We start from the raw sequence: 8221 nt of genomic DNA, 5'->3' as shown, positions 1-8221 counted from the left end.
TTTCTAATTATTGTTGAATAATTCTCAGGAGTCCTTGAAGAGGTTTCTAAAATTCTCCTACCTGATCAGAATAGTCAGATGGCCCTTTTCCAAGTTCTATTTAATATTTTTTTTCCTAAGGTATATGTACTATATTTTATTTTTTACCATGGTGTATTTTTTGGTTGAACACAAACTACTGGTGGTATCCTAGGAGACAGTGATACTATCTCCTAGGATAAACTGAAAGTGAAAGTCACTCAGTCGTGTCCGACTCTTTGTGACCCCATGGACTATTCAGTCCATGAAATTCTCCAGGCCAGAATACTGTAGTGGGTAGCCGTTCCCTTCTCCAGGAGATCTTCCCAACCCAGGGATCGAACCCAGGTCTCCCACATTGTAGGCAGATTCTTTACCAGCTGAGCCACTAGGGAAGCCCAGGAGAGGCCTAGTTTGTTTTCATTGTATAATACTCTATGCAGTAGCTCTCTTAAACATAATATAAATCTTCATTTTTACAAATTTAAATTTAGTATTTTCAAGGCTTTTGATATATTGAAAATAATGTTATGCTGGGCAAGGCTATTTATCAAATTCTTAGAGAATAGCTCCTTTGATGAAGTCTGCTGAATGAAGCTTTTTTACCCACATGTTCACCATGGTGAGTTTTTTTCATGTGTTTCAAAAGGATTTAGGCCCACCCTAATAATTTAGGCAAATGTTTTTCTTATGTCTTTGTATAAGGAAACATAAAACTCTCAGTTCCATGTCAGAGTGACCAGGTTGAGTTAAGATGTTAGATTGGAAATAACAGCAGTCAACTAAAGGGGCTTAAAACAAAAAGTAGTATTCTATATAAGGTAATATAGAGAATACTACCTTTTCCAGAGGACAGGGTAGTTGGATGGCATCACTGACCCAACAGACATGAGTTTAAGCAAGCTCTGGGAGATGGTGAAGGACAGGGAAGCCTGGTGTACTACAGTCCATGGTGTCGCAAAGAGTTGGTCACAACTGAGTGACTGAACAACAACACAATATAAGGTTATGGGAGAGTATGGTGTTAAATACTCAATAGACACCCTCTCTCTCTCATCTCTGCCCTTGTGCTTCATTTTCTGTCTGCAGACTGGCTTCCTATCCTTCTCCAGTCCTCCTCACAGGTGAAGATGCCCTCACCCCATCCCCACTGGACCCAACCTCCATGTTTTAGGTCTAGTCATCTAAAGAAAGGTTGAATCCCTTAGTTCTAATTCCAGATTTCTTGGGATGAGATTCTGATTGGTCTAGTTTGGGTCATGTGTCTGCTCCTGGCCCAGTCAACTGTGGTCAAGGGTGGGGTCAAACATTTTTATTATGTTTTAAGAGTTCTACTGTGTGGAGTGTTATACAATGAAAACAAACTAGGCCTCTCCTAAGATACCACCCTTGGCCACAGTTGATTAAGCCTTGTATAAACAAGCCTGACTCAGCTCCAGTCTTGTGATTTGAGGTTGTAGTCTCTGGAGGCCAAGGGAAAAGGAGGAGCAGTAGGAATAGACAGATGCCACAAAAGATGTCTCCTGTAATATTTTTGTCAGGCAGACATACTGGTACTGATGGATGGTTTTTTTAATGAAAGAAAAGTAAATATTAAAATCTCTTTGCAGTATGCTACTGCTGTTGAGGTTCTTGTTACAATAGCTTGATATATTTCAGTTCACTCATGATTAAGGAGAATCTAGGTGATATCCAAGAGTTTTATGTTGCTGTTTGATTTTTTTCATTTGGGACAATGAGAGTAACTGAAATTATATTACAACTGTAGCATTCTCTTCTTAAGTTAAATATTATTTCCTGGAACATTGGCAGTGCCATTGTTAGTAGATTAAAAAAAAAAAAAATACAGAATTCTACCTTCAAACCAACAAATAATTCTGGTTAGAATTATGGTAACTTATTAGGGATTTATAGAAAAGTTTCCAGAAGTTTGTGTCATTCAAGTTTAGCCTTGCTTTTTAGTTTGATGCAGTGAGTAGTCTGAATGAGTTTGTTTTTGTAATTTATCTGATAAGCCTTGGGGCAGAGACCAGGTTTTGACATGTAGTTTGATAGCTTATACTGCACTCTCAATACTTAAAAAATAATGATTGTTAATTGTTGGGGTTTTGGCACAAAACCCTAAGTATAATTAACTTTGAGAGCTATTTTGATGTGTGATGAAAGGAGTTGTGAAAAACTTTTCATGGCTTCTTAGAAGGAGTCAAGTATGTATCCAGTGGCTGAAACATGCTGAAATTTAGAATTCATAGATGTAATTGCCTAATGAACATGGTTTTAATGTTAAAAATTCTAATAGCATTTATACTAGAATTAATATCCCCAGTACTGGATTAAGAGTTTAGAGGCTCTAAATCCATGTGTGAAATTAAAAAACAAAACAGCGAAATATACTAAACCTTAAAGTAAACATCAAGAAATCTAGTAAGTTCTATGATTTGTTTGTTTTGAATTTTGCATGATGACTATTTGAATGCCTTTTAAAAAAAAACTCTCAAATATTGAATACTTCCAAATTTTGTGTGTGTGTGTGTGTGTGTGTTGCCCAAGCGTTGCCAGCACTCTAGGAATGTACTTAATTTGCCTTTTGGATGACCCACAGTGGGTACACCATGTTCTTGAATGTGAAGTAGACTGTGTGGACTTTGGTTCCAATTACAGAAAATTTGGGTAGCTTAGTTGGCAACGAAGGAAGCCACACCAGTGGCAACTCCTTATGACCACTTCAGGAGAGAGAGCTGTGCCTCGTGTCTTCTACCCATGTAGTAGGGGCTTAGTTTCACTTTTGAGCATAAGAATTTTACCCCAGGATGATCATGGTTGAAGGGCAAATGAGCAGTTATAGAAAGCCTTGTGTGATGGTTCCTAACTTCTTCACCAAATGCTTTCCATTATTTCCTCTCTAAATTTGAAATATTTTTTCCTAATTAAAAAATATGTTTACTAGTTAAAATTTGTTGTATGTCAATGTATAAATTAGATGGCTTTTAAGAAAGGAAAATTAAGAAAATAAGATAATCTTTAAACTATATAAACAAAAAAATTACAGAGAAGAAAAGAGACAAAAATTACTTTGAAGAAATGGAATGGCTCCAGATCTGAGCAAATTATGAGGGTATATGTGGACAGTGAAATCAGAAGTAAATGGAGGTATATTAGTTATTCTGGGAAGATTTTCATAAGAGAGCATCTGGGGTGAATATTGGCAAGGTCCATCCAGCTTCTACTGTCCTGGGAAGAGACGGTCTCACACTTGTACTTAAGGTTTCATTGGCAGTTCAGTTCAATTCAGTCACTCAGTCGTGTCCAACTCTTCGCAACCCCATACACTGCAGCACACCAGACCTCCCTGTCCATCACCACCTTCTGGAGCTTACTCAAATTCATGTCCATTGAGTCAGTGATGCCATCCAACCATCTCATCCTCTGTCATCCCCTTCTCCCACCTTCAATCTTTCTCAGCATCAGGGTCTTTTCCAATGAGACAGTTCTTTGCATCAGGTGGCCAAAGTAATGGAGTTTCAGCTTCAGCGTCAGAACTTCCAATGAATATTCAGGACTGATCTCCTTTAGGATGGACTGGTTGGATCTCCTTGCAGTCCAAGGGACTCTCGAGTCTTCTCGAGTCTTCTCCAACACCACAGTTCAAAAGCATCAATTCTTCGGCGCTCAGCTTCCTTTATAGTCCAACTCTCATATCCATACATGACTACTGGAAAAACCATAGCTTTGACTAGATGGACCTTTGTTGGCAAAGTAATATCTCTGCTTTTTAATATGCTGTCTAAGTTGTTCATAACTTTTCTTCCAAGGAGCAAGCATCTTTTAATTGCATGGCTGCAGTCACCATCTGCTGTGATTTTGGAGCCCCAAAAAATAAAGTCAGCCACTTTTTCCACTGTTTCCCCATCTATTTCCCATGAAGTGATGGGACCAGATGCCATGATCTTAGTTTTCTGAATGTTGAGTTTTTGTGTTTTTTTTTTTTTTTAAGAAGTCATAAACGACATTTATTACCTTGCTATATCATACTGGTCTTATTGCTGTTCCTTCACATATCAGTGGTTTTCCGTCTTCCTCCCTCCACCCACAGTCTGGCTACACAGTGCCTTCTTGAACGGCTAGTTCACAGCAGCAATAAGATTTTTTCCACACCTCTAAGGCCATTCATTCACAAAGTCACAGTTCTGGTCCACAAACCCTTCCCTGTAGGAGGTTCAACGCCTGCGAAAGAATTTGTAATAAACCAGGCCTCCCAGAATGGCTAGCTCCAGTAAGACGACGACGGAAAGCAGCAGCTTGTTGGTTGCCACTTTTCTGGACATTGAGCGGAGAATCTTCCGACTTTTGCTCAAGTTTTCACTTGTATTTACCAGTCTACTCTTGGTACGTTCCAGCTGGTCACGTTGCTCCCCCAGCTCTTCTATGATTTGAGCCAATCTGGTCAGTCTCTGCGGCAATACGATGAGAACGCTCAATACTCTGGGTGGCCCAGTTCAGGCTGTCAGTGCCTTGCAGAAGCAATGTCCTTTGAGACTGTAGCCAATTCATATGCTCATTCTCCACAGCGTATGTACCATATTTCATGTCTCCTCGGGCCCAAGGAGTGGCTGTCAAAGGCGTACTTCTCACTTCCCGATGGAGTTTAGCAAGGTCCTTTTGGTAGGTTCGAAGCTTAGACATCATAGGGTTACGAAAAGATAGGGGAGCGTAACGTAGTTCCTCTTCCATCTCTGCCAGCGTTTCATTTGCTTCCTGTTGCTTTTCATCGAAATCTCTGGTCAACTTCTTCTTCTCTTCTGTCCCTGCCATCCCCAGGAGCCGCTCCGGCACCCCCTCGTAGGTCTTCATGGAGGCCGCGGAAGATCTCGTGCAGTTTCTCGAAATGCTCCGAGGAGGCGGCGGAGGTGGCCATGGCGCAGGCCGCTTTCGAGCAGCGGGCGCCCAAATTCTGGGCCCAGGGCCTGTTCCCACTCCTGAATGTTGAGTTTTAAGCTAACTTTTTCACTCTTCTCTTTCACTTTCATCAACAGGCTTTTTAGTTCCTCTTCACTTTCTGCCATAAGGGTGGTGTCATCTGCATATCTGAGGTTATTGATATTTCTCCTGGCAATCTTGATTCCAGCCTGTGTTTCATGAAGTCCAGCATTTCTCATGATGTACTCTGCATATAAGTTAAATAAGCAGGGTGACATTATGCAGCCTTGATGTACTCCTTTCCCGATTTGGAACCAGTCTGTTATTCCTGTCCAGTTCTAACTGTTGCTTCTTGACCTGCATGCAGATTTCTCAGAAGGCAGGTCAGGTGGTCTGGTATTCCCATCTCTTTAAGAATTTTCCACAGTTTGTTGTGATCCACATAGTCAAAGGCTTTGGCATCGTCGATAAAGCAAAAATAGATGCTTTTCTGGAACTCTCTTGCTTTTTTGATGATCCAACAGATGTTGGCAATTTGATCTCTGGTTCCTCTGCCTTTTCTAAGTCCAGCTTGAACATCTGGAAGTTCATGGTTCATGGTTCACAATGAAGCCTCGCTTGGAGAATTTTGAGCATTACTTTACTAGAGTGTGAGATGAGTGCAATTGTGCGGTAATTTCATTGGCAGGGCCATGTTTATTGAGGAGAAGCGTACTAACACCAGGTCTCATTGGACTTTTAAGTTACGGCCTGCCCCTGGTATGATTCCAATCTCAATAAACAAGATGCTAATCATATTTTGGTTCCCTATGTAGTTCACCCCATAAGGGTGAAAAATGTTTTGGTCATGCTTAGAGGATTATCCTAGCCCATGTGACTGTGATAATTCTCAGCACAAATTAATACATTATCTTAGTTTGTTCATCAACTTCTGTGAATTTGGTTAAAACGAGGGGTGATCTTGAATGGGCTGACAAATGGGTTTTTTTTTCCTTTCATTTTTATTTATTTTTATTAGTTGGAGGCTAATTATTTTACATTATTGTAGTGGTTTTTGCCATACATTGACATGAATCAGCCATGGATTTACATGTGTTCCCCATCCCAATCCCCCTTCCCGCCTCCCTCCCTATCCGATCCCTCTGAGTCTTCCCAGTGCACTAGCCCTGAGCACTTGTCTCAGGCATCCAACCTGGGCTGGTGATCTGTTTCATCCTTGATAGTATACTTGTTTCAATGCTATTCTCAGTTTTTGGAGCCAGCAAGGCCAAGAACCGAGGAACCTCCCCCAAAGAATGTGGACTTTAGACTCTTGGCAGGCGGGGGAAGGGTGGGCGGGGGCGGAGAGTGTGTCCAACTCCTGTCTATCCCCAGCTTGTATCACAGGGCCTGGCATCCAGTTGAAACTCAGTGTTGATTTATCTGGACTAGATTCTCCTTAATGTTAAAGCCTATTTTATAATTGCAATCTTGTTTTATAATTACTCAAAAGTATAAAATCACCAATCAGAAAGTTTTTAAAACTTAAAAACATTAACCCTGGTAATAAATATTTTGAAGAAAATATATAAAATAGATAATAAGTGAAAAGAAAACACTAACCACCCATATTCAATTAATTAGAGAAAACTACTGGTAACATTTAGTATATACCCTTTCAGTCATTCTTTATGCATAAAGTGTGTATATATTTAAATATCTATATTCTTTCAAAAATAGTATCTTATCATAATGCAGTTTTGTAGCTTGGCTTTAAAAAAAAATTATACTGTGAAAAAAAGTCTTCCTGTCAATAAATAATCTATGGAATCATTTTTAATGACTGCATAGTATATTTCTTACTGTGTAGGCATACCATAACTTGAACATTCCCCTACTGTTTCTCATTTAAGTTGTGCCCATTTCTTTGTTATTATGAACAATACTCTAAAGATCACACAGTTTCTTTAGAATAAATTCCTGGAAGTGATATTGATAAGTTAAAGTGTATACATGTTTTAAAGCTTTTGATAGAGTTTGACAGATAGCCAAATTGTTCTCTAGAAAAACTGCTTTAAAATTATTCATCCACTAGCAGTGTGTGAGAGGGCCCATTTTCCTACCTTAGGCTTTCTACAACTTAGTATCATTGACAGCTTTGGAGCGTAAGGCCACTACGGCCCACAGGATCCTTAACAACTAATTGGAACCCTAAATACAGCTTTTCCAGTCAACCTCACCATGCCTGTCAATCCCAGTGCTTTTCCCTCCAAATCTAAACTGTTAACACCCCTCTCTGTCTCACCCTCCCCCCCTTCTTTCTTTCTTCTCTCCTTCCTTCCTTCCTGGTCTTGAAGTTTCTTCAGGGAAGCTGTGAATGGGCTCTGAGTATGATCACCAGACAGAATACAGGATGCCCAGTAAATTCAGATGTTAGATAAACAACAAATATTGCCTGAGCCAGTAGTATAGTTTTTATACTAAAAATTATTTATTATATATTGGTATCTGAAGTTCATATTGAACTGGGCACCCTGTATTTTTATTTGCTAAATCTGGCAAACCTACCTATGTGTTCTTTAATATCAGCTGCCCTAAATCTAGTAAAATTCCTCAAAATATCTGATATTTGGATGCTTTTCTCTATCTCAGTACTGACACGGATTGTTCTTTATTTTACATTTCTTTAGTCATTTTGGTAGGGTAGAAGAAAAGGGAAGGAGAGGAATCAGCCATGTCTTCTCAAACTGCCATCTTTTTCCCAGAAGTATAAAAGTTTTATGAAAAGCAAACCTGTGTATTTGAAGGCTATAAAGCAGAACATTCATGATTTATCATTTGGATAAAATAGATTGCAAAGCACATGTTATGATCTTATTTCAGTTCAAAATATACTACTTTTATTTTAAATTTTATTGAAGTATAGTTGATTTGCAGTGTTGTGTTATCTCTAGTATGCTGCAAAATGACTCAGTTATGCATATATACGTATTCTTCTCCACTATGGTTTATCACAGGATATTGAATACAGTTCCATGTGCTATATAGCAGGACTTTGTTGTTTATTCTTCCTACATATAATAGTTTGCATCTGCTAATCGTAAATTCCTAATCCTCCCCTCCCCACCCCTCTTCCTTCCCTCTTGGCAGCCACAAGTCTGTTTTCAGTCTGAGAGTCTATTTCTGTTTCATAGATATGTTCATTTGTGTTGTACTTTAGATACCACTTATAAGTGATACATGGTATTGAGTTAGTCAACAAGTTTGTTCAGGTTTTTCCACAAGATGTAATGTAGTATTTGTCTTT

The 8221-nt window shown here is 39.2% G+C and overlaps 1 pseudogene; it reads right to left on the bottom strand.

The window, feature by feature from the left end:
* Positions 1-4012: 4012 nt before the first annotated feature.
* On the bottom strand, positions 4013-4989 carry LOC122442007 (annotated as a pseudogene).
* Between the last annotated feature and the right edge of the window lie 3232 nt (positions 4990-8221).

This window comes from Cervus canadensis, chromosome 5 (genome assembly GCF_019320065.1).
Source record: "Cervus canadensis isolate Bull #8, Minnesota chromosome 5, ASM1932006v1, whole genome shotgun sequence".
Taxonomy (NCBI): domain Eukaryota; kingdom Metazoa; phylum Chordata; class Mammalia; order Artiodactyla; family Cervidae; genus Cervus; species Cervus canadensis.
Note: the sequence above shows the minus strand (reverse complement) of the source record. Positions and strands in the feature narration are given on the sequence as shown.